We start from the raw sequence: 27,896 nt of genomic DNA on the forward strand, positions 1-27,896 counted from the left end.
ATAACCTTTTGTAACTCAACAGTCTTAAGTTTACTCAGTGAGTGATGGCTAGTAAAGTGAGTGTCATTTCCAGACTTCAGGCGCTGTACAAGACTGAGAGACAAGAGACTGTGGTGCCCCATCAGAGACATGCGAATGTGGTGCCCCATTACAAACAAGCGACTTTGGTGCCCCATCAGCCTGTTTACATGTCCATTATCAAAATATTACATTATTTCTAAAGTTGCTAAGTTGCTTTTAAGATGTCGCTAATCATACACCTTATTACTTAGCAACCGTAAAACACAGCAGTAATTAATCATACTTCTTATACATTGATTAAAGCACTCTCATCATTACTAGTAGTAGCTGTAGAAGTTCTTAGGATCATACCGCTCATTAATTTGTCTTGTGAGCGCAGTCTTATCAGTGTCAGTGTCAGTCACGTTCATCGACTGAGTCAGTAATGACTTGTGTTAAACGCCATAGTAGCGTCTTATTAACGTTGACCTGTGACCCTCTGCTGCTTCTCAAACACCTTGAATATTCTCACGGTGACAACTTGAAATAGAAGAAAAAAAAAATCTCCCTGGCTGGGGACTTGTTACATGAGAAGTTTAGTTTCTTTCGTTATAACTGAAAGTCCCACAAATGAAAGTAAAGGATAATACACATATCACGAGTCAGATAGTCCATGTCGAGTTCCAGCGAAGGGCGGTACAACGCGCACCTCCTGCTTATGGAGTCAGAGAAGGGATCACATACACACACACACACACACACACACAGAAGGATAAATGTTCCTTCCATCACATCCTGAATTTCAGTCGTGAGGCAGACCGTCTCTGTGGTATCAGGGAACCTCTGAATGTGGAAGGAAGTCGAGCCGCATAAGCAGCAGGCTCGGGGGGGGGGGGGGGGGGGGAGAGACTGAGGGAGACGTAGGGGGAGTTGTGATCCTCCATGACGCTAAGACGATTTGCAGTTGTAATGAAGTCACGTCCACTTCCCGTGCCCTGCCATAACGTCTCTCTCTCTCTCTCTCTCTCTCTCTCTCTCTCTCTCTCTCTCTCTCTCTGAGGAGGAGGTCCGGAGAAGCGAGGGGCCAGGCAGGATTAGGAGAGGTGAGGTGACCATTGCCAAGTGATCAGACGATTATCATGATCATTATACGAAGGCCGCCACGAACTTAAGGGGGGTAGACATATGGCCACCTGGTAATATACTCTCCCACTGGCACTAAGGCATATGTTCTCCGGCAGCGCCAGGCCAGACACTGGCGAGCGATGCCATAACTACACAGTGCTATACATGACTTGTGCTGGGATCGCGGACTTACGAACCAGCCTTGGTGATGGTTAACCACCTTGACCAGCAGCAGTTATCCGAGTCATCCACAGTGAGAGGAAGGTCAAGCGGCCAGCTTATACGTAGGATGTGTGAGCCACGGAGAACATAACGAGCTGTTGAACCTTAGATACGAGACGATAAATCCTTCAATGTACCAAGAATTATACCATTATTGTGTAAAATGAGCTAACCAGCGTGGAGTGGTGGCCGGGGCTTGTACTACCGCTGGCTAGTTCGATGCGTAAGTCAATATAATTTGACTTCCTGTGTTCCTTGTGTTGTGGAAAGAAACATTGTTCTATGCCAAGACAGGTCCCACCCACACACACACTCACACCACCGTTGCTTGTGTAGTTGTGTCGTATCTTACACATGCAGTGGGTTTCTGTGGACACCCCGTGTGCTGGATGACCCAGTGTGAGTGTGGCAGGGCTGGCGCGTACAGCTCACCGCAGTGCTTCTGTGTTTATGTCCCCATGTTTCCCTCGACCGCCACTCCATTATTCGCATCTTGCCTTTTGGATGACGATATCGCTTGTGTGTTTCGGCGGCTCTTCTGTCCTACGAGTTTATTCTACGCTCATCTGGCATTGTCTTCCACCGTGAGGTCTCGTTTGCTTTTGAATGCTTCTGCAATCATGGACTATGTTCACTCAGATCTGATCGCTGGAATCTACAAACGTTTGAAGCAAGGATGCTCATTGATTAATGCAACACTCAGGAGCGCGGTAAATATACAGCTCTTCTTATTTTAACACATATATATCTATTTTTGTAAATTGCTTGTTATGTAAGCAGCCAGTTTGAATGTGGGATAATTTCCGAAGTTAAAGAGGTAAATATTAGCGTAAAAAGTTTACCGTTATCAGAGAAAATCAAAGTTGACTATAAAGTTTTACAAAACGATGAGTGTCGTTTGAAGTAAATGCGGTCATGTAGGTGTTCACAGTCAACAAGTTTGCGTGTTTTGTCTCGTATTGTAAACATTGGTTTTCTGCCAGGTTTCATCATTCTGTAGATAATCATTATTTGCCAGTTTACGTAATGTTTGTAAATCATTTGTGTCTGACTTTATTTTATATGACAAAATAAAAAAAAATAAATAGGCAAATTCGACATTAGGAGTTCAAAAGTCATACATCTGGCACACCGCATTACATGCGCTTTCAGATCGTCAGTTTGATATTATCATTATTCTCCAAAATGCGTTTTGCACTAGTCACTATATTTCCGGAGATGCAAGATCAATCAATACTATTCATGAGATATTATACCACCTATTATTTCGTTTTATTTCTGGCTGAGGAAATATTGGAAAATGAAACGGCGCGGATGCCAAAGTCTGCGACACTGCAATTTACTCGCCCATTATTTAATGGTTTTTAGTTGTTTATTTCAAACCCTCTCACTCGAATGTGATGATGTTATGAAAACATCTCATTATAGTATGATGTAATATACTTGACAGGTGGATGAGCCAGAGGAGTGTTGTTATAATCATCAGCTTTCCAAGTCTTAACCAGCAGTAACTACGTCTGATAATAATAATAAGATATCAAGAGACATTTTAGACCTGTAATTAATACATCTCCTTGATCTGTCTAACTATAAGTAAACCACCCTCTGGCCGGAGATGTTCCCCCGCGGCGGCCAGTCACCAAAGTGACTTCCTACTCCACACCCTTCACCTGTTTGCGTCCACCAATACCCACTCAGTTGTGTGTCAACCCAAGCTATGATTCAGGTCTGAGCAACCAGGGTATATAGACATTCAGATATGTTCCTCTGGTCCCTTTTTCAGTACATTATCAGAGTATTACATTATTCATATCAAAGTATTACATTATTCATATCAAAGTATTACATTATTCATATCAAAGTATTACATTATTCATATCAAAGTATTACATTATTTCTGAAGATCCTGGATCTACTAAGTGGCTTTCAAGATGCCGCTAATCATACACCTTATTACTTAGCGACCGTACAACACAGCAGTAATTAATCATACTTCTTATACATTAATTAAAGCCCTCTCATCATTACCGTAGCAGCTGAAGTTCTTAGGATCATAACGCTCATTAATTTGCCATGTGAGCGCAGTCTTATCAATGTGTTCATTGATTACGTGCAATGGTTTCATCTGTATTAACATTCCAAATTCCTTGATTGCTGACTTTCACTTGTTTTCATGTCCACCAGGGTATTGGCTTAGAGGTACCGAAGTGCTGCCGAGACAAGTGTTCGAATCTCTCTCTCTCTCTCTCTCTCTCTCTCTCTCTCTCTCTCTCTCTCTCTCTCTCTCTCTCTCTCTCATTCCATTCTCTGCCACCCATTTGTGTATGGCGATCATACCTCATTGATATGCCGTTCGTTTACACTTTTTTTTTTTTACACTGATTTACTCATTCTCGTGTCGTCTGTAAAACATGTGATCGGACTCTTTTACTTACAATCTTACTGACGTCAGATGTCACGGTTACGAAAAAACCTTTTCCTCTATACAAGTTCTGCAGTTGCTATACCACTTCCAGTTCTGTGTTGGGGAGGGAAGTTCTCTAGACCCCATTTTCCTCTTTTCTTTTTATCTCTGGTTTAATATCACGTTCCGCTAATTTCTTCCAGTAGGATTTCACGCTTGATTTCGTCAAATGCTTTGGCACAATTCTAGATAAACTTTGTCCATGTTTATCCCTTCTATATAGTGTTATATGATTAGCAGCTGTGTGTCTGGCTGCCTTTCCTGTTAGAACATAAAAAAAGAAAGAAAAAAAGAAAGAAAACTTCATTTCTGAGTCCGTTTTCTATGAGATGTTCCGCTATGCGTTTTTGTTATGATTATTATTACTGCTTCGTGGAGGGTCGTGCTGGCCTGTGTGGGTCGCATGGTCGTTGGATGGCCTGTCTGGTGCTTCTTCGACCTGCTCCAGTGTGGTCGTGTGGTCGACTTCTGCAGCTGGTGGTGTGGTCGACTTCTGCAGCTGGTGGTGTGGATGACCTGTGTGGTGGATGTTGTGGATGACTTCTGTGGCGGCCAGTGTCGGATGTGGTGGTGGGAGGAGGACAAGGCTATACCTGAGGGAGGTAAGGAGGAGGTGGGGAGGGAGGAAGGCAGGTCGACCGACCGCCATTACGTCTCGCGTGTCACGTCTGACGTGACATGACACGTCCTCTCCTGGCGTTCTTATGACACTTGCATTGACCTGTAGTGTCACCCTGCACTGACCTGTAGTGTCACTGACCTGCACTGACCTGTGGTGTCAACCTGCACTGACTTGTAGTGTCACTGACCTGTAGTGTCAACCTGCACTGACCTGTGGTGTCAACCTGCACTGACCTGTGGTGTCAACCTGCACTGACTTGTAGTGTCACTGACCTGCACTGACCTGTGGTGACACTGACCTGTAGTGCCAACTTGCACTGACCTGTAGTTATTTACCTGTAGTGTGAACCTGCACTGACCTGTAGTGTTAACCTGCACTGACCTGTAGTGTTAACCTGCTCTGCCCTTTAGGCAGCGGGACTGTAGGTGTGGGTGTGATGGGCGTGTGGGAGGGGTATTAGAGGGAGCGAAATTGGTGGGCGCGAGAGAGGGGTGATGGAGGCGTGTGGGCGTGGGTTAGAGGGGGGGGGGGTGGAGGGGAAGGGATGTTGACGTGTGTGTGTGTGTGTGTGTGTGTGTTGTGGGCGTGTAGGTCGGGCTGGGGTGTGGGCGTGGGCGTGTAGGTCGGGCGTGGGCGTGGGCGTGGGGGTCGGGCTGGGCAGGGCCGGGCACTGTGGCAGTCTTAGCAAAGGACCCCAGACAGCCGGGTTGAAGCCAGTGTGGCCTCTGCTGCTGGCGTGGTCGCTGCGCGCGCGCGCGCGTCACCCAGTACGCGCGCCCTACACCCACCCCACACACACACTCTCTCTCTCAACCCCCCCTCCCCCCCAGTACCTGCCCCCGCCCCCCACGCCACCCACACCCAGTACTCCCTACAACCGCTCGCTGCCGCTACCCGCCCAGTAGACTGCAGTGCGTCAGGCTAAACTGTAGTGCGTAGTGCGTAGTGCGTCAGCTGGTGCGGCGGCGCCCCCGCCCCCCCCCACACACACATACACACACACACACACACACACACACCCCAACCCCTACCTAACCCCCACCTGCTTCTGTACAGTGACCGTCTCTTTAAAGTGTACAGTGACTGTAGATTTACAGTGACTCTGGTGTACAGTGACTGCACTGTACAGTGACAGTAGAATAGACAGTGGATCTGAAATGTACAGTGTACAGTGACTGTAGAATGTTCAGTGAATCTAGAATGCACAGTGAAAATTGAGTGTACAGTGACTAACATTGTGCAGTGACGGAAGAGTATACAGTGACCGTTGAATGTGCAGAGTACAGGGTGTATAGTGAATCTAGGAGTGTACAGTGATTGTAGAATGTACAGTGATAGTAGAGAGTACAGTGACGGTAGGAGTACAGTGAAATCACAGTTTAACGTAACTGTAGGATGTACAGTGAATGTAGAGTGTAACCTGAAGTTGAGGTACAGTGCTTCTAGAGTGTACACTGAAGTAGATGAACAATGCCTGTAGAGTGTACTATGACAATACAGTGTAAAGTGACTGTAAAGTGTACACTGACGTTAGAGTACAATATACAGTTTATGTTGAGAGTACAGTGGCTGTAGAGTGTACAGTGAATGTAGTGTGTACAGTGGCTGTAGAATGTACGGTGACTGTAGAGTACACAGTGACTGTAGAGTATACAGTGACTAGAGTATACATTGACTGTAGAGTATACAGTGACTGTAGAGTGTACCGTTACTGTAGAGTGTGCAGTGACTGTGGAGTGTACAGTGAGTATATAGTGTACACTGACTGTAGAGTGTCACTAGAGCTAGGAGTGAACACTGTCAGTAGAGTCTGGTGTGAACAGTGTCAGTAGAGTCAGGTGTGAACAGTGTTACTAGAGCCAGATGTGAACACTGTCAGTAGAGTCAGGTGTGAACAGTGTTACTAGAGCCAGATGTGAACACTGTCAGTAGAGTCAGGTGTGAACAGTGTCAGTAGAGCCAGGGGTGAACACTGTCAGTAGAGTCTGGTGTGAACAGTGTCAGTAGAGTCAGATGTGAACACTGTCAGTAGGGTCAGGTGTGAACACTGTCAGTAGAGTCAGGTGTGAACAGTGTCAGTAGAGCCAGATGTGAACACTGTCAGTAGAGTCAGGTGTGAACAGTGTCAGTAGACCCAGATGTGAACACTGTCAGTAGGGTCAGGTGTGAACAGTGTCAGTAGAGCCAGATGTGAACACTGTCAGTAGGGTCAGGTGTGAACAGTGTCAGTGGAGCCAGATGTGAACAGTGTAGTCTACGAATTATCTGTTGTGTGGATACTTAATTGCTGTTAGACAGTTATGTGTAGACCCAGATGTGAACACTGTCAGTAGGGTCAGGTGTGAACAGTGTCAGTAGAGCCAGATGTGAACACTGTCAGTAGAGTCAGGTGTGAACAGTGTCAGTAGAGCCAGATGTGAACACTGTCAGTAGGGTCAGGTGTGAACAGTGTCAGTGGAGCCAGATGTGAACAGTGTAGTCTACGAATTATCTGTTGCGTGGATACTTAATTGCTGTTAGACAGTTATGTGTAAACGAACACTTCAACGCCAATAGTTACATTATTATTATTATTATTACTATCATTATCATTATTATCATTATTATCATCATTATTATCAACAGTCGTGTCCCAATACTCACAACAGGAGTCATTTTACCGTTAGCTGTTCCGTTGGAGCTAAACGGGAGAGTGAATCTCCATAGCTTTTAAGAAATACCCAAAACTCTGGTCAAGCAATTATATTTCCGACATTAATTAATCCATTACAGAGAAGGGAAATCGCTGTGATGAGAATTATAAGGACGTTTAAATCACCGTTTATTTAATGGTTTCGTTTTCATCATCTTTAATACCACAACGAAATTGTATTACAATTCATTACACTCAACGTAAAGAGAACACAAAACATAGACTTTCTTGAAGTGACTGACTGCCAAAAGACTGAGTAAACAAAGTATATATATTTGTAATAGAATTAATCTTCAGAAAAAGACTGAGTAAACAAAGTATATGTAGATGTAATAGAATTAATCTTCAGAAAAAGACTGAGTAAACAAAGTATATGTAGACTTTATAGAATTAATCTTCAGAAAAAGACTGAGTAAACAAAGTATATATAGATGTAATAGAATTAATCTTCAGAAAATTCCTTTTTTTTTCTAAAATGTTTGGGAAAAATGCGACCAGTTCCAGCTCGCTCGTGTGACGTCTCGACTGCTGCAGGAGACGTGTTTGTTAGGGTGTGTTTTTTCTCCTCACTCTTTCTGAAGTTGTTTGCAAAACCGGTTGCAAATTACAGTTTCAGACTCGAATGGCATGCGAAAGAATATTGCACAATCATATATATATATATATATATATATATATATATATATATATATATATATATATATATATATATATATATACACACACAAGTGTCGCAGTTTTTCATAACAGGAAGTAACAGATATTATTCTCAGTGGAAAGATGAAATGCAGTGTGACACTTATCAATTATCCACAGTTCATTTATGGTCATAATTATTGGAAATATGTTTATCTGCGTGTAATGGTGGATTTAGCTGTGAAGGGATTACGGGAGGGCGATGGTGTCGACTCGTGAGCCAGAAATACAAAGATTTCAGGTGTCAAATATGGATTAATTGCTTGGGTGTAATCAGCACTGCGTAATTAGAGGTAGTTTCGTCAGTGGGAAGTGCTATTGTGTAGCGATAAGGGTTTAAAAGCTCAATTAATTCATATCGTCAAAGCTTGATTTAATCCATCCTAACCTAACTTAGTCCAACCCAACCTAACTTAAACCTAACCTAACCTAACCTATCTAACCTAATCTAAGTAAACCCAACGTAACTTAACCCAACCCAACCAAGCCAAACCAACCTAACCAAACCCAAACTCAATCTAACGTTAACCTAACCATACCAAAGCAAACCTAACCTAACCTAACCCACCCAACCCAACCCAACCCAACCCAACCAAACCAAACCAAACCAAACCTAACACAACGTAACCTAACAACCCAACCTAACCCAAAATAACGTAGCCAAACCCCAACTAACCAATTCCAACCCAAACTAACCAATTCCAACCCAACCTAACCTAACTTAATCCAACCTAACCCGACCCAACTAAACCTAATTCAAAACCACTGCCACCACTTTTCATAAGTTGACTCTCTCTCTTATATAACAGCAACTGAACATAATACTAGAACAATGTGTTCTTCATGATGAATATAATCATAAACTTTTGAAGGTTATTGTGTGTTCCAACCAAACAGACACTCATGTCTCGCCCAGTAGGAACACACAGAGTTCTGCAGTAAGAGAACACTTGTTCATTTGATCCTCGGAGGGATGAACAGTGACGCGACTTGTTCGTCACTGATGAACAAATGAACAAAGACGCTAATAATTCCCTGAAATACGATCCCACAAAAACATTGACGGTGAATGGATGAACAGCTGAATTTTACTACCAATTCCTTTAACAAATAGAACAAGCAGTATTTTGGTTGTCAGTGATTATTCATTGATTAACATTAATCAGTAAAATGATGAAGTGAATCTCGTTGATTAATCGTGACATGTGTAACAAATGATTAGAAATAGCATGATTAGAAATAGCATATTGTATGAAATAGGTGATTAGAAGCAGCATATTGGGGGTGTGGTGTAACAGTGGTCAGAACTGAGTATAATTTTAATCTTTATTTCAGCAGTGTGTGAGATATGGAAGTAAAGATTAATGATAAAGATTAATTAATAATAAAGATTAATTGCGGTGAGAGCAATTTATGTCTCAGGGAAATAAAAAAAAAAAGTTGCATAGAGTGATTCTCAGTGATTTGATACGGACGAGATGCACCAGCTGTGAAATGACCCATTGTTAGATATGCCAGTTCTCAGTGATCGACAGTGACATGCAGTGATTCTCAGTGATAAACAGTGACGTGGTAATTCTCAGTGATTATGATAACACAGCAATTATGTTAGATGACACAACAGTTCCCAGTGATTGAAGAGACATTCACAGTAATTGCCCAGTGACCAGCAGTGACAATAGTTCTGAGGCTTATTGTGACGTGCAGTGATTTTGAAAGAATAGCAGTGCCGTTAAGTATTTTCCTGTGAGTGATTTCAACAGTGATCAACGGTGGCTTACAGTGATTCTAAGTGATCAACGGTGGCTTACAGTGATTCTAAGTGATCAACCGTGGCTTACAGTGATTCTAAGTGATCAACGGTGGCTTACAGTGATTCTAAGTGATCATCGGTGGCTTACAGTGATTCTAAGTGATCAACCGTGGCTTACAGTGATTCTAAGTGATCAACCGTGGCTTACAGTGATTCTAAGTTATCAGTGGTGACTTACAGTGATTCTAAGTTATCAGTGGTGGCTTACAGTGATTCTAAGTGATCAACGGTAGAGTACAGTGATTCTAAGTGATCAACCGTGGCTTACAGTGATTCTAAGTGATCAACGGTGGCTTACAGTGATTCTTAAAGTGATTGAAAAGTGATTGTTATCGTGCAGTGATTTTCAGTGGACGGCACGGGCCTACAGTGATTCTCAGGGATCGAAAATGACCTGTTAGTGGTTGAGACCGATATTCGCGCATTGTGAGCCAATATTCGCGCATTGTGAACGGATATTCACGCATTGTGAACGGATATTCGCGCATTGTGAACGGATATTTACGCATTGTGAGCCTGTATTCGCATCTTTTGAACGGATATTCACGCTTTGTGAGCCTGTATTCGCATCTTTTGAACGGATATTCGCGAATTACTGTTCACTGGTGTTCAGCGATCACAAGGAAATTAGCGTTGATGACTTTGTAAGGTGTGCCAATAAAGAATATATATACATATATACACGTGCATATATACATACATACAGTGTATATATACGTGCATATATACATACATACAGTGTATATATACGTGCATATATACATACATACAGTGTATATACCTAGGAGCTAGAAGAACAGATATACGCACAGGAATACCCCCTTACGCAGTGGGTACAGTAAACGTGAGGATTGTACGTATATACATATATACGCTAGAAGCTGTGAGCTGGACTTATCAAGGCTTGGCCACGTCTGCTGACGCGGGTAAGGAGCAGCTCTCTCTCTCTCTCTCTCTCTCTCTCTCTCTCTCTCTCTCTCTCTCTCTCTCTTAGACTTAGTAACCCTAAACTGTTGTTGTTGACACATACACACGCACACACACACACACACGCACACACACACACGCACACACACTCACACACACACCCTCGTCTAAGCCAGGTAGCTGAATCTCGACCAGTTCTAAGGGGAGGATGAACACCTGGGTTGGTTTGTGGGCCGAGTGCCACGCGCCCCAAGGATTCGAACTTATGTGGGTCCGACCCCGGGCTGGCCCGCGGTAACTCATGGTCAGAAACGCCAACCACCATATGGTGAGCTGACCTATTTTGGGGGGTGGGGGGCCACAAGAGACAGTATGACCTGAATATTTGGTATTCATATGGGGGGGGGAGGTTAACTGTGACCCCAGAGGAGTTGCTCAAATGTCCTGGGTTGTGACAGTAACCAGTTACTGGGATAGTGGGGTTGTAACCAGTTACTGGGATAGTGGGACTTTAACAGTAACCAGTTACTTGGATAGTGGGGCTGTGACAGTAACCAGTTACTGGGATAGTGGGACTGTGACAGTAACCAGTTACTGGGATAGTGGGACTGTGACAGTAACCAGTTACTGGGATAGTGGGACTGTGGCTCAATCAAGGGATGGGACGGGATCAAATTTCGACCTAAAGCTTCCCCTAGACCGCTAAACCATGACTGGCTATTGACTGGAGACGTCACCACCACTAGACTGTGATCCTTCCACTCAGTTAAAACTGTGTTAGACTGTGACCTGCGTCGTTTGCCGGGGCGTCCAGTCTTCTGAAGTGACTGTTTCCCTATCGGATACCAAGACTGGCCTCACACCAGCGGCAATTTACAGTCTAAAAGTAACTGGTGGTGGACATAGGGAGGCAGGGCAGAGTGTAAGGTGACTGGTATGTGACCAGTTAGTGGCACGGACGCTCTGCCTGACTGACCTGGCTACCGTGCACATCCGACCACCGTTGCTTCCCTCCCTCCCTCCCTCCGCTGTTTTTGTGGTCCGCGCAAAAACTAGTTCCGACCATCCTGTTTCTGGCCACTACCCCGCGCACCGCCCTCGTGAAATACGTGTGTGATGAACTACCCCTACGGTAATGTACGTGGTCCGGGGGTGAGGGGCGACTGAAAGCGCCCTCCTCCTCCTCCTCCAACATCCTCACCCCCAACACCCCGCGTTAGAGAGTACGTGGTGTCAGTGGTGGAGTCAGTGGTGGTGGTAAGTGGGACAACTACCCCCAACACACACACACACACACACACACACACACGCATCCCTTCCCGTCCGTGGTGATGCACACGACGCGTAATTGATGAACTACCCAAGTGCTGAATTACCCCTTAAGTGTATTATAACCCTTCCCCCTCCTCCCTCCCTCTCCATCCCTGTATTGAACTACTAGATGAACTACTCCCTGTAGTACACACGGGGCCCCCATGAGAACTACCAATTGAGGAAGACTGCCTGGATGGTTGTTAGATTGTTTGGATACGTCCAACGATCCACATGTCTTTAAACGCCTTCTCCTGGTGCTCTATTTATGTATACGTTGGAGGCTCCAGCCACAGACGGAAGTCCACATCAAGACCGGGCCTTAATTGAAGTATAGAGAGGACTGTGAATGGGAAAAAAAGGAGAGACAAGGAAAAATACATTACGAATTTTGGTGTCTTTTGAAATGTGTGTCAGTTCATAGTTATTGGGAAAGACATGAGAAGATAGAGAATTCCAAAGTTTCGACGTGTAGGGAGAGGAACAGTTATCAAAACGGCCCACCCTTGAGTTGCCAATGGCCACATAGTAATCATATGACGCAGCAGCTTGCCGAATACTGCGTGGTCTAGCTAGTGGTGGGGGGCACACAAGCAGCCAGCTCTCGGGGGCAAAAACCAAAGTAATACCTATAGAAGAGGGAGAGTGAATCAACATTGCGGCGTTGGGCAAGGGTGACAAGTTTGGAAGTTAGCCTGGGAAAGTTTATAATTCATTTGTATTACCGGAACAACTGTTTAGAAGAAGAGAATTTTCGACATCTACATAGGACATCCAATTTCATAGGGGCAGACTTAGCTATTCCCGTAATGTAGGGTTTCCAAGAAAGAGTGGAGGTTGCAGTAATACCAAGTATGTTCATTAAGTCAAAAGGTGGCATTACAGAACCGTCAAATGATAGACAAGAGTTGTGAGGAGTTTTCGATAGAGAGATATGTATAAACTGGGTCTTGGAGGCATTAAACTTAACTAGATTTCGTCCACCCCTCTGAGTCTATTGAGGAAGCTGCGTCAAGACGAGATGCAGATCGACTGAGAGAAGGAGCTGAATTGAAAGATGTGGATGAATGCATTGTTGAGTCGTCAGCATGCGAATGCATTTGGTAGTTTGTAGAAATCATTGAAAAAAGGAGAAAAAGTGTAGGGGACAAGTCAGAACAATGAGGAACACCACTGTGTTGATGGAGAAAAGAGGGGAGGCTCATTCATCAGCAACCACAGAGATAGATCGGCCAGAGAGGAAGCTAGATATGAAGGAGCAAAGTAAGAGAGGGAAGGCTAAAGAGCTGAGCTGAGAGATGAGACCCCGATGCCACACCTTGCCAGAAGCTTTGGATATGTCAAGGGCAGCTACACATGACTCCCCCAAATCTTTCAGGGATGATGACCAGACATTAGTAAGATAGGCGAAAACTGTGAGAGTTGAGGTGTTTAAGGATATGGGAGCTGAAGAAGGATTCCAAGACTTTAATGGGTCAATTTTCAAACCGAAATACATTCTCTTATTGTGAACATGGTCCTTGACTGAATGGTTTCGCCCGCTGGGTACAATGGAACGAGACTTTGTTTTGAGTAGGGTTGTACTGTCGTGTTCTAGTGAGTAGGGTCGTCCCGTCGTGCTCAAGGGATGTTACCGGACTGCTCCCGCTCGAGGTCAACACCGCGAGAGAAGAGTCACCTTTGGGCTAAGCTGCGTCACTGGGAGTGCAACAGTCGCGTCGAGGAACTAATTCCAAAGGAGTTCACCATGACCCTGCTACTGGAAGTAGTGCAATCTTGAAGCTGCAGAATCACCTGGAAAAGGGGTTGTAGGGTCGTTTTGGTCAACTTCCTGATTGATTGAGTTGTTCGTGATTAAGATAATTTCTTAAACAGTTGATTAGGTTTTCGTTAATGAAGTTAAGAGCGAACTACCTCAGTAGTTAATGGCCTCGTTAGTAGAGATGATATTCGCCTTACTGAAACCTTGAGTTGGTCTAGCCTGCTGCTTGGCGAAGCTAGAGAGAAATATGAGGGTTTGTATATCCAGAAGATGTTCCTTGTTTATGAAGGTTTTAGTGTTGTAGGTGTGAGAGGTTATCAGTGTTGTAGGTGATGGGGGTTGTTAGGGTGTTGTAGGTGATGGAGGTTGTTAGGGTGTTGTAGGTGATGGAGGTTGTTAGGGTGTTGTAGGGGATGGAGGTAGTTAGGGTTATAGGTGGTTCATTATCGAGGGTAGTTATATGGTAATACAGGTGTTGTGTGTTGCAGGTGTGGGGTGTTGCAGGTGTGGGGTGTTGCAGGTGTGGGGTGTTGCAGGTGTGGTTGGTACAGGTGTAGGGTCACACTTCCCGCTAGTATGTCCAGGTGTGGGGCACGGCAGGTATACCCTGGTATGGATGGTATGAGAGGGGCGGGGCACAAGTATACCCTGCCTGGTATACCAGACTGCGGTGGCGGGAGACTGGTGGCCGAGTGACCGGAGCTGCGGCACATACCGCAGGAGGCCGCACGCGACACACATCCTCCCGGAAGCCAGCAGCCCGCCGCTCCCGGCTGCCCGGGGCCGCCCCGGTCCCCCGGCATACTGATGCGCTCCTGCCCCGGCCAGCGTGAGGGGGCTAGGGTGAGGTTCCTCTGGTGGGGCTAGGGTGAGGTCCCTCCTGGTGGGGCTAGGGTGAGGTCCCTCCTGGTGGGGCTAGGGTGAGGTCCCTCTTGGTGGGGCTAGGGTGAGGTCCCTCTTGGTGGGGGCTAGGGTGAGGTCCCTCTTGGTGGGGGCTAGGGTGAGGTCCCTCCTGGTGGGGGCTAGGGTGAGGTCCCTCCTGGTGGGGCTAGGGTGAGGTCCCTCTTGGTGGGGCTAGGGTGAGGTCCCTCCTGGTGGGGGCTAGGGTGAGGTCCCTCTTGGTGGGGCTAGGGTGAGGTTCCTCTGGTGGGGCTAGGGTGAGGTCCCTCTGGTGGGGGCTAGGGTCAGGTCCCTCTGGTGGGGCTAGGGTGACCTGGGAAGGGTCAGGTCACGTGACACCCCCCACCCCACACCCCCAAGGGTCTATACCACCACGGGGGTGTACAAAGGTCGTAACCTTTGGGGGTATATAAAGACCGTACTGCCGTGCCTCACGGGTTGAAGTACTGAGAGTGACGCTCTTATTCACGTTGCACACATAACACTATTTTCACCCTGGGCATTAAACCACCTCTCTCTTTCTCTCTCTCTCTCTCTCTCTCTCTCTCTCTCTCTCTTTCTTACTCAATAGGTTGATCATGATAATCATGGTGATTAATGTTCAATCTAATACATCATAAATGAACGTTTTTGATTAATCATGTAATCATTGTTCAGTTGCTATGACAGAAGATGTAATCATTGTGGTCATAGAATGAGATCACCTTAAATGTAATCATGATGGTAATGATATGTGATCCTGTTCATCATTTTGTAATCAAAATGGGATTAATTTTGTTGATTAATGTGTATCCACAATACAGCATGGTGAGTCATTATGTTACTTCGACTCATGATACAGTATGAGTCATTGTGTTGCTTCTACTCATGATAGTATGAGAGTATGATGAGTCACTGTGAGAGTATGATGAGTCGCTGTGAGAGTATGATGAGTCACTGTGAGAGTATGATGAGTCACTGTGAGAGTATGATGAGTCGCTGTGAGAGTATGATGAGTCACTGTGAGAATATGATGAGTCGCTGTGAGAGTATGATGAGTCGCTGTGAGAGTATGATGAGTCACAGTGAGAGTATGATGAGTCGCTGTGAGAGTATGATGAGTCGCTGTGAGAGTATGATGAGTCGCTATGAGAGTATGATGAGTCACTGTGAGAGTATGATGAGTCACTGTGAGAGTATGATGAGTCACTGTGAGAATATGATGAGTCGCTGTGAGAGTATGATGAGTCACTGTGAGAATATGATGAGTCGCTGTGAGAGTATGATGAGTCGCTGTGAGAGTATGATGAGTCGCTATGAGAGTATGATGAGTCACTGTGAGAGTATGATGAGTCACTGTGAGAGTATGATGAGTCACTGTGAGAGTATGATGAGTCGCTGTGAGAGTATGATGAGTCGCTGTGAGAGTATGATGAGTCACTGTGAGAGTATGATGAGTCACTGTGAGAGTATGATGAGTCGCTGTGAGAGTATGATGAGTCACTGTGAGAGTATGATGAGTCACTGTGAGAGTATGATGAGTCACTGTGAGAGTATGATGAGTCACTGTGAGAGTATGATGAGTCGCTGTGAGAGTATGATGAGTCACTGTGAGAGTATGATGAGTCGCTGTGAGAGTATGATGAGTCACTGTGAGAGTATGATGAGTCACTGTGAGAGTATGATGAGTCACTGGGGATTAACATAACACCAGTTCGCATTATCCCACTTAATGACATGATGATAGCTCGGCTAATTAAGCACTGTTGTCACTTCTAATTAGTGCTCATGATTGGTACGCCCTAATTATGATAAGTACGCAGGGCTAATTTGTATCTGCATTGGATTATAGCACTCTTATCTTTTTGTACTACTCGGGGACACATTATAGTACATTTTGGGTAGTACAGTAGCGGGTGATAGTGCATGTTTGTTTGTACATCGATGGATCATGGTACATATTGGATTGTACAATGATAAATGATAGAATACGTCGGGGTGTACATTGGTACATGATAAAACAGATGGAGTACTACATTGTTAGATGATGAAACATTGTAGTTTAGTAGAGTAGTAGATGTTGATTCATGTCAAGAGTATACACCGGTAGCTAACAGCGAGTACATTGTTGATAGTACGTTAGTGAGTACATAGTACACTGGAAATAGTTGTTAGTACATTAATATTTCATGAATATTTAGTTAAAAGTGAAGAAATTGGTCACAATACCGTTTTCTTCAAATCTCAATAGTTCTCCTTGAAAACATGGGAAAAAAAGTACCATTTTCTTTGAAGCTTTTGTTTATCCCAACTCGGTCAGCTGATATTTTTCACATCTGGTGATAAACTCGCACTCGATCTTAGCAGATGGTCATAATCCTTGCTCTAAATTTCACAGTGGAAATGTCCATTTCACCAGTGGTAAATAGTATTCAATTCATTTTATCGAAAAATTAACAATTTTAGCCTCGTTGCTGTACTGGGCAACAATGCATCAAGGTACAGAGAGGCAGCAGACGATGGTCCGTGTTGGTCTGTGTTGAGAACAGACCTGAGGAGTGTGGTAGAGGATTACATAGCCTCTAGAATGTGTTCCTGATGCAGTATGTTATATCTATAAGTACAAAATTGATGTCCTGCAGATCATAGAGTGTGATGTAGAGTTCGTGGCTTATCAAAATAATCTGATCTTGTATCTATTATCTCAAGGCTCGGGAGGTGAAATAGGGAGGGAGGGAGGGAGGAAGGTAGGCCCTAAATATAAGGTCTGACCTGACATGGATCATCTCAGGGCACGGTGGATTCAGAGGAAGAGGAACCCCTTGGAAAAAAAATAAGGAACTTCGTCGCCCTTGCTGGATTGATCTCAAGGGCTCGACCTGTTGTGAGGGAGGTGGCAGGGGCGTGATAATGAGGAGACCCTCATAAACCACATTGCCTTTGTGAGTTGCAATCCTGATGGGCTGTTTGAGTTGCCACCTAACCTCTTTAAATTACGATCAAACTCACAAAGTTCGCGTGGGTCTGATGTACTCAAGTACATCCTTCCACCATCCCCCCCAACACCTCAAGGAGGGAGCCACTGTACATTGTACAGCGCGTAGTACATTTCAGGCTGTACGCTGCTAGATCACACGGTATATTATTACTATGGTGGGTTGTTATGTACCGTTCGATGGTACGCGACGGTGGATTACGGTACTCGGGTCTCTATGGTACCTAGAATTGTACCATGATATTGTTTATGGTACGATGTGGGTCGCCTGCTAATGTTACGGTACATGGTGAGTACATAGCACATCATTACGGTACATAGGTACGTTGTAGGTCAATATGGTACACAATAAGTACGTTGTACGTTGTTATGGTACACAGCTACGTTGTATGTGATTATGGTACGTTGGTACACGGTACGTTATCATGGTACATAGGTACGTTAGGACGGTATTATCACGGTACATGATAGGTACATTGTACGTTGATATGGTACATCGGAGGTACATTGCAAGTGGATATAGTACATGTTACGTTGTACCTTAAAGTTATGGTACAGTGGAGGGAGGTTGTGTGATAACATTATGGTACAGACAGCAGCAACAGCGTACAATGTACAGTACACCATGACATGTACAGTAGTACAATATGGTACATGAGGAATACAGTCTGAAATGAGTTGTGATAATTTGTACTACAGTAGATGGAGTGGGTAATTGATCATGAGTAACTGTGTACTCACGCCAGACGTGTAGGTTGTTATTGTTGTTGTTGTTGTTGTTGTTGTTGTTGTTGTTATTGTTGTTGTTGTTGTTGTTGTTGTTGTTGTTGTTGTCGTTGTTGTTGTTCTTGTTGTTGTTGTTGTTGTTGTTGTTGTTGTTGTTGTTGTTGTTGTTCTTGTCGTTGTTGTTGTTGTTGTTGTTGTTGTTGTTGTTGTTGTTGTTGTTGTTACTGTTGTGAACCGGTTGTTGTCTCGTGAACCGATTGTTGCCTCATGAATCGGTTGTGTGTCGTGAACCCCTTTTTTGCGTCATGAACTTTATACTGCGTCAATAATTGGTTGTTGCGTCACGAACTAGTTCTTACCTCATGACCCGGTTGTTAGGAACTGGTTACATCAACTGATTATTGCGTCCTTAACTAGTTTTGCATCATGGCCCAGTCATTGCGCGTTAAACCAGTTGTTGCGTCATATATCACTCGTTGTGTCATGAACTGGTGGTTACGTCATGAACTGGTGGTTGCGTCATGAACTGGTGATTGCGTCATGAACCGGTAGTTGCCTCATGAACTGGTAGTTGCGTCATGAAGTGGTGGTTGCGTCATGAACTGGGTGTTTTCACCGGGCTGGTTAATGAGTCAGGAACTGGTTAGGACGCCATGAACAAAGTGCTTGTTTTGTCATGCATTGGTTATTACGTCATAAAATATGTAGTTACTTTTCCTTTTTTTATGTTAGCTGAGACAACACGGGTGAGTGAGCACCCTCATTAAAGCCATCACTCTCTCTCTCTCTCTCTCTCTCTCTCTCTCTCTCTCTCTCTCTCTCAGTCGACCAACTCCCATTGGTGGATGATCAGCTGGGTGAACTGCAGTCTTATCACTGCTTCTTGTAACTTTCCTACAACGCCAAATATTCGTAACATCTTTCCCAAGGCACCCCTTTTGACACCATCATACGCAGTATTCAGATTTATGAACACCACATAAAGATGCTTCTATTTCTTGAAGTATTTCTCACACAGTTTCTTCAAGGTAAACTCCTGATCCACACACCTTTCTCTCGCTTCCTGAAGCCACTGTGTTCCTACCCCAGGCTGATACTCTGTGCTCACCATTACGCTCTTAGATCACAACTTTCCCACACAACTTAGCAGGTGCATGCACTCAATAGACTTGTCTATCAATGAAACCTTCACATTTGTTCCCTTTTCCTCTATACACTGAACTAGACAGGTATTCCTCTAGCCCTCAGGCACCTTGAGACCTTGAGCCTTACATATACAGCTCTCATCCTCTTCCTTGAGAAATTCGTCTGCCATCCGTCATTTCCAGCCGCTTTGCCACACCTCATCTTTCTTAAGGTATTCTCCACCTCCTTCCGTGAAGCTACTTGCCACGATTCTCTCGCTCCGCATACCCTCACGTCATTAAGAGCTTCACATGTGCCACCTTATCGTCTAACACATTCATCAGGCCTTCAAAATAATCCTACTCCTTATCTTCACCTGTTGCCACTTCCCTGTCTGCTATGCCACTGAGGCTTCCATTTGTTTTCTTGTTCTCCATACACTATTTACCTCCTTTGACAACATTTTCTCATCCCCTCTGAAGTTTGCCGATATTACTTCACCCCAAATTTCATTTACCCTCTCTATCAGTCTCTGCAACTACCTTCCTCCTGACCTGCCGTTTCCTCTTGTACTTCTCCCAATCATATGCACTCCTTCCTTACGTGCCCACATCTCATTAGAGATACGGAGGACAGATGCATATTGATACAAGATAGGGAATAATGTGTGGACGTGTGGAAATGTTAAGGATCACTAGACGTTGTTGACTACCTTGCCGTGTCCTCTGTATGAACCCTGGTTGACCTGGTTGCGGAGTGGGTTGCACGGGTTCACGCATTACGGGCGGGGTCCGACAGGTCCACACGGGGCTGGCGTCTGCAGGAGTCACCCCTGCAGGAGGCCAAATTCGCCTCAATAGAAAACGGTCACAACCCACCTCCTCCCACACCACTGTTTGGTTCGTGATGTTCCAAGTCGTTCATATGTGTTTGGCACTCTTTCTTTACACTTCTTCCTCCTGTACTCAAGAAGTTTAAGTTTCTGTTTTATGGGGGTTACTTAAGGGGGAAAGAATGAGGAATAATGGATAATTTTTCGTCCGTTATAATGAAATGTTTACACAAGATTACGATTGTATTCATTGTATCAGTCGCAGATATTCTTTGTCCCATAGGAAAAAAATTGCGAACTGATGAATCTCCTTCTATTCAGTGTGTCGCCAGGCAGGAGTAGCATTACCTGTATATGCAGTGGTTGTTTAGTGGTCAGGCATACAATGTCCAACAGCGTCAGATATTAGTCATATATGTCAACTTCAGGCCTACACACCTGTTAAGGATTCTTCCGTACGTGTGTTAGTCATATATATCGACTTCAAGTCTATACACCTGTCAAGGATTCTTTCTCATATGTGTCGGTTTGACGCTCACTGATCATTTACGCATAATCGTACGCATCTGGGAGTGTGATCAACCTAGTCACACGCATTTTAGTGCTGTGGTCGACCAAGCTCCTGTGTCGAGAGGTTTAAACAGTCCCACAAGTCAGGATAGCAAGTCCAGCCTGTGTGAGACTGGTAGAGAGATACGTGTGTGTGTGTGTGTGTGTAGTGGAGAAGGTGGCCAAGTGTTGAATGGGTATTTGGTCACTGGTTGTCGAATCACCGACTCGTTACCTGAACACCTTGGTATTGGAATCCATCTAGAAGGTAAGGGGGTTCCATGACGCAGGGACTCCTTACTTACAATCCTAAAGTATTTAAGTATTCTGACGTTGTGTCTACTTGGGCCATGTAAGTAGGGCATTACTGGCAGATGTTGGTCGTGTGGGTATAACATCCGTGTGATGAGGGACGATGTCAAAACATCATTTTTCTCACAGTAGTCATGTACCAAGTTGATGCGCTCTTGCTGGACTTCAGAACTGATGCTGATGTCAAGGAGACCAGTCTGCTGTTACTTGGTGTTAATGTGTCTCTTGAAGTCACTCTATTTATCTATTTTTTTTTTCTCGTATGATTGGGGATTTTTTTCCCAGAGTTATGTAGTGGCTCATATGGACATTAAGACGTCTATAGATGGTAAATATACAGTTGGACATCGCATTCGTCCCTGTATCGCCACTGTATTTAGAAACACAACAGTTTGGTTAGATTAGATGATTGTCGTAATATAAGGTTTATCTCATGTCTTCACCGCGAGGTACACACACACACACACACACACACACACACACACACGTGTACACACACACACACACACGTGTACACACACACACACACACGTGTACACACACACACCATCCTTCTGTTGATGGTGCTGGCCAACCCATCTCTCTCTCTCTCTCTCTCTCTCTCTCTCTCTCTCTCTCTCTCTCTCTCTCTCTCTCCCCGTGTTCACCTTCCTGTGGAGGATTAAGATGTGTATTAATCATGTGTATTGATCGGTAGATCATGGAGGTCTTTGAAGGAATGAAGACTGGTGGCGCTAATTAAGAAATCTGTGAGGTGTTATTGTCACTGTTTCGAGATAGGGGTGAAGTGGTGTGGGTGTGTGGGCGTGGTGTGGGGGTTGGGTAGTGTTCTATGGTAGGGTATGGTAGGGCGTGTGGGCGTGTCGTGGGGTTTGGGTGGTGTTCTGTGGTCGGGTAGTGGGCGTGGTGTGGGTGGGTTGGGGGGAGGTTCGAGTGATGTTTTGTGGTCGTGTAGTGGGCGTGTGGGCGTGGCATGGGGTTTGGGTGGTGTTCTGTGGTCGGGTAGTGGGCGTGGTGTGGGTGGGTGGGGGGGGTTCGAGTGGTGTTTTGTGGTCGTGTAGTGGGCGTGTGGGCGTGGTGTGGGGGTCGGGTAGCGGGGAGGGTGGCCCGAAGCCAACCTTCCATTACAGTAATTTCGTCTTACGTAAGCGGCTGGTCACGAGGTGTGTGTGTGTGTGTGTGTGTGTGTGTGTGTGTGTGTAGCCCAGCCCACGACACCTGCCCCACGCTCCCCCTCCCTCCCTGGCCCCTTCATTCATGAGTGAGAACAACCCATGACATCCACCCGACACCCTCCTGGCCAGGTACCTGTTTTATCAACCAACTCCTAGAAGTGGATGAACAGCTAGGTTGACTGTGGACCGATTGCCATAACCAGGACTCGAACCCATGCGCTCGACCTTGGGCGGCCCGTGACTATCTCCCCAGTAACTATGACCCTCGCACGTTATAAATGACAGATATTTTTTTCACTTCCCTCAAAATTCTTTTAAATACTTTCTCTTCTCTCTTCTTTTTTTGTTTACCCCCTTTTTTCATTTATGTAAATAGTTTCCTGTTTTTAAGATACATTAATAGAACTAAGAAGAAAACATTGTATGTTATTTTTGGATTATTTTTGTATTTTGTAATTTTGAGATTTTGTAGTTTAATTACATGACTACAGCAATGACGTCATGAATTACATGGCTCTGACCTTTGACCTGACTCGCTTGGGTCGTTAGGTTAAAGGGTCGTCATATCCCTAAGGTCATTTTGTCGATATCAAAAGCAGGTCTAAACCACCCTTACCGGCTCCAGGACTTGGTTGCTGAGGCTTTCGATTTTCTTTCTTTCTCCACAGGTGTTTGCTGCGTGTGGTGGAAGGTCGTGGACATCGCCGACCTGCATGTCTGGTAAGTACAACCACCACCCCAGTTACTTCAGTCATGACCAACCTGGACAAAGGCCTTTTCTTGACATATTCGATGCATTTTTCTTTTTTTTGTTATGATTTTGACGTATTCGATGCATTCTTTTTCATAGAGGGTGGAGTAAGGGTGGGGTGGTGGTGGGAGCTTCTGTATAGATTAGGCAAAGTTTTTTTCTTTAGATTTTTGATTAATCATTTTATTCATTATATTGAAAATTGACAAATTTAAAAAGTAGTTGAAATTTTTAATACATTAGATCTTAGTTTACTTATATTAAATGTATGAGCATAATACATGATCATTTCCTCTTATTCCGATGTTCTTTTTTGGGTAATGGTGGTGTGGGGGGGGGGGGGGTGGAATTGTAATATAAACGACCCTTAGGTTTGTTGCATTGATTTCATCCTGCGTTTAAAAACAAACGCCTCTACACCGTAGTAGTTTAGATAGATAACGAATAGTGATAACAGTTTCTTAAGCTTCTGCTCAAGTTAGAAATGTGTATTGACAATATACACTAGGGCTATGAGGAAGGGGGGGGGGGGCTATATGGAACCCTTTAAATCAATCATTAAGGTAGTTGTCTATTGGCTCTGGACTGGATCTGTTCAGGTATAGCGATCTGTATTAACTTGGATGACCTCAATGCGGTTGTGGTGGCGTACTGCAACATAGGGTACGAGGGATCTCTCTCGTCAGGAGGTGACGGCGGGGTGACTACTCCTGGTTAGGTTACAGGCGATGGTTGGCGTGGAGAGCTGAAAAGATGTCGCATTCCCTTCAGATCATCTATTATATGTGTGAATTAATGCTATCATCTTCGGTAGATTCCATACGAATAATAGAAGTCCTGATAACTGAGTAGAGATCAACATACAAACATGTTTTCGAAGGAGCGGGTCGGTCGTCCGATGACGTCACAATATGGCGACCCATCACTTCGGGACAATGGCGTTAATTTCATGGTCCAGGCCAGTTTTGAGTACAGGAGACGAGAGCATATATGTTTTAATGTCGGTGACTGTGACAGTTATTGTCACTTCATACAATGGCGTAAATGGCGTAATATTTACATGTACGTGTACGTGGGTCTTTAAATAATCGTAAAAATAGTGGCTGACCATGTTTGTGTGAGGTGCCACGTCGCCTGTGTCCGTCTCCGAGAACTTGACTTGGGCTTGGGCTTCCACATTCTCATATATTTGCATATAAATGATTTTTCTCAGCTCTCCATTCTAAAATTTGTCGATGGCCCTCTATTGTTATAAAGATGAAGATTGATTTGTAGTATGGACTGAATATTGTAAATATTTTGCGTATTTTCGAGTGCTTGATTGAATTCAAACGTGGACTGATTTTTAGCGGGTAATTGGAGGGGGCGAGGACGACCCGCCGCTGGTTGGCAATTGTTTTTGTCATAACGATTTTGTTTCTCAGTTTATTTTTCGTCGTCATTGTATTCACGTTCATCTGAAAGGATGTTGTGTTATCTTTTCATAATATATCAGTTGATTATAGTGGAAAGTTGTCACACATTTACGTAATTGCTTTGTTTACAAGCTGTTATTAACTTATAAATGATCGTTGGTTGTCTCTCGTGTGTATATATATATATATATATATATATATATATATATATATATATATATATATATATATATATATATATATATGCTAATAAGCACGAGGAAAATGAAACTCGATAAGTTCACAAGTGCACTTTCGTGTAATGATCACATCGGAAGCCCTGCGTAAGATAAAGTGTGATAAAACGATAGGTTTTGGATAGGATCAGAGTTGGGTTCATAGAGGAATGGAGGATGGATGTGCTCTTGATGGGTTAGTTAGGCTGTTTAAGGTTTGTACGGTCAAAGGGGAGTGAGGGGCTGGCTGACAGACACATTGTAGGAAGCTTAAAGTCGAGGGAGACACAGACGGGAAAGGTTCGAGGGAGAGAGATACATGTGTGATGAGTGTCATGTGTGTTGAGTGTGGTAGAGAGGTGGTTGACAGGGGCGAAGCGTCTGTGTGGGGAGGAACATTGTACAAAGGTGGACTTAGTCCAAAGATTTGTCATGGAGAACCTGTAAGAGATATGGTCTGATACTTCAGGGAAGCAGAGGAATTTCTATGCCATTTCATGGATGTGAAATAAGCTTACCGATAGACAGACAGACAGACAGACAGGCCTTGTAGATGGTGCTACGAATATATGTGGTAAATCGATAATTTCCGGAAATGCAGTCTCGGGTTTATATTAGGAAACAATGTTTGTGCGAGTTGGACGGAAGGAAGGTGAGTGGTTGCCGGTGAAGGTGAGTCTGTCTCAAAGACGTATGATGTCGCCATGGCTGTTTGATCTGTTCACGGACGTGGAAACGAGGAAGGGTAAATGCGAGAGTCATGGAGCGAGGGGGGAATGTGCCTGCATTATGCTGTGAGACTTCACAAACTGGTGACGTAGTGGGGGAGAATACGTGAAAAAGAGAAATATTAGAAGAGATATGATCCAAAGTTCAGGTGGGAGATGGTCCAAGTTGGGGAGTGAGTTTGAGTCTGGATGAGGAATTGGAGTGTTTCCGGGGCCTGGGAGTGGATGGGCTAGCCACTGGAAACCACGGGGGTCTGGTGGGTGTCGTAGGGTGGATGGAAGAGTTATCAAGTCTGGTGTGGAGTAAGGGAAAGTGTGGAACGAGACAGACGAGTGGCCCTGAAACTGTGTGTGTCTGGAGGTATGGTTACCCCGACGTGTGTGTGTGTGTGTGTGTGTGTGTGTGTGTGTGTGTGTGTGTGTGTGTGTGTGTGTGGACGCGGGTCTTTGAGCCAAAATGGGAAGAGAAAAGATTGGACGTGTTGGGATGACGATATGTCTGAAAAAGGTGGGGGGGGGACGTTATGTGGTGTGAGGGGGGGGATAGGGTGGAGGAGGGGGGAGGGGGGGTTGATCTTGGACGGCCATGATGATGTAAGAGAGAGAGAGAGAGAGAGAGAGAGAGAGAGAGAGAGAGAGAGAGAGAGAGCCAAAATACGGAGGTCGTCCTGGGAGCCAGTCCCCTGCAGGAGGTGGGGGGGGGGGGGGTCGTCCGTGGTCGTCCGTTGCTAATGAAACAATCTGAACTGCGGCGGCTGCGGCTACGGCGGCTGCGGCGGCTACGGCGGCTGCGGCTGCGGCGGCTGCGGTGGTGGTCAGCCAGGCAGCCAGGCAGGGAGGCAGGTAGGTCGGTCGGTTGGTAGGTAGGGAGCCGGGCCCCGGTGCCCGCCTCCCACCCGGCCGGTCACACGACATAAATTCCTGGCAGGCCTTGCAACCTGAATTTAAATGAGAGGGGTAAGGGGGGGAGGGGAGGGGGGTGGGGGGAGGGGGGGGGGGCTCCTCCTCCTCCTGGCCTGACCTGACCAACGCCTGAAAATGAAAAGGTCTGGCCCTTTTCCGACAAGGGTGAAGGGGGGAGCGAGGGAGAGGGAGAGGGGGGGACGAAGGGGAGGGGTTGGTCCTTTTTTTTGTGTGTCCTAACCCCCCCTCCCCCTCCCCCTTCCTCTCCCCTTCCTCTTACCACCACCCCCCTCCACTTCCTCCCCCCCCCCCATTCACCACAGGTTGGTCAGCGGGAATGGGAATGGCGATGGCATGTGGGAGAGAGAGAGAGAGAGAGAGAGAGAGAGAGAGAGAGAGAGAGAGAGAGAGAGAGAGCCATCCTCTCACCTGGAGAGAGAGAGGGGGGGAGGAGGGAGGGGGTTGGTGGGGTGTCGTCTAGGGAGAGGGTGGGGGGGGGGGTGCATGCCGCCCTAGCTAGCTGCTGGAAACGAAAACGGAATGTGAGTGTGTCGGCTGGTGGCGCTGTGTGTGTGTGTGTGTGTGTGTGTGTGTGTGTGTTACCGCTGACGGGGATTGGTCCTTCCCTAATCTCTACCTCTTCCCTTACCTTACACCTGTAACAGTCTTAACTACCTGATAGCCACTGAAGCATCGTTATACGCTGGCTCACGTCCACTTCAAAGCCTTCATATTATGTCTACTAAATCATATATATATATATATATATATATATATATATATATATATATATATATATATATATATATATAATGCATGATGTGATCATTACAAGAAAGTGCACTTGGGAATTTATCGTGTTTAATTTCCCCGTGGATTAGAAGGAATATATATATATATATATATATATATATATATATATATATATATATATATATATATATATATATATATATATATATATATGTATATATATATTATGTTTATCCCAGTAGTCTTCTGGACGCCCGTTTTCTTTGACTCGTATTTATGGACCTGTCATATTGATGTTTAGAGCAGATATGAATTGAGGACACACACACACACACACACACACAGTGAGTCAACACGGCCCCGCCCACAGTTGGACCTTCATAGGTTCGAATCCTGGGCGCGGACAGTCGGCACACAGCCAACCCCAACTGTTCGTCCTCCCCCTCCGGGCTGGTCCATGAATGGGTAACCTCCTGTCTACGACTGCGGTGTGTGTGTGTGTGTGTGTGTGTGTGTGTGTGTGTGTGTGTGTGTACATACATACATAGGTGTAAAGACATGGTTAAGAGACGTGGCAACACGAGTGTAGAACTCTCTCCCCGTAACACACACACACACACACACATACACACACAAACACACACACACACACACACACACACACACACACAAACACACACACACACACACACACACACACACACACACACACACACAGGGTAACAGTCACAGCACCCCCCCATCCCTCCCCTCCCCATCATTAGTTACAACATGTTACGAAATCAGTTACCAAACCATAACCTCGTTCACTTATAAGACTACAACGTGTACAGCAATCACAACATCCACCACAACGTCACTCATGTTATAGTGTGTCGCCAAAGCCTCACATCTACAACCTGAG

General features: G+C 45.1%; 1 protein-coding gene across 2 annotated transcripts in view; it reads left to right on the forward strand.

Moving 5' to 3' along the window:
• Positions 1-1,762: 1,762 nt before the first annotated feature.
• Positions 1,763-27,896, forward strand: part of LOC139751023 (ankyrin repeat and BTB/POZ domain-containing protein 2) — a 280,164-nt gene continuing 254,030 nt past the window's right edge. The window contains exons 1-3 of one of the 2 annotated variants that reach the window (XM_071666107.1): positions 1,763-2,057; positions 9,157-10,560; positions 22,896-22,947. The gene's annotated coding sequence lies outside the window, so the exon portion shown is untranslated. Of the gene's footprint in view, positions 2,058-4,251; positions 4,414-9,156; positions 10,561-22,895; positions 22,948-27,896 lie in introns of those variants that run through there. The other variant, XM_071666110.1, reaches the window with a different exon arrangement.

This window comes from Panulirus ornatus, chromosome 10, assembly GCF_036320965.1.
Source record: "Panulirus ornatus isolate Po-2019 chromosome 10, ASM3632096v1, whole genome shotgun sequence".
In the NCBI taxonomy this organism is placed as follows: Eukaryota; Metazoa; Arthropoda; class Malacostraca; order Decapoda; family Palinuridae; genus Panulirus; species Panulirus ornatus.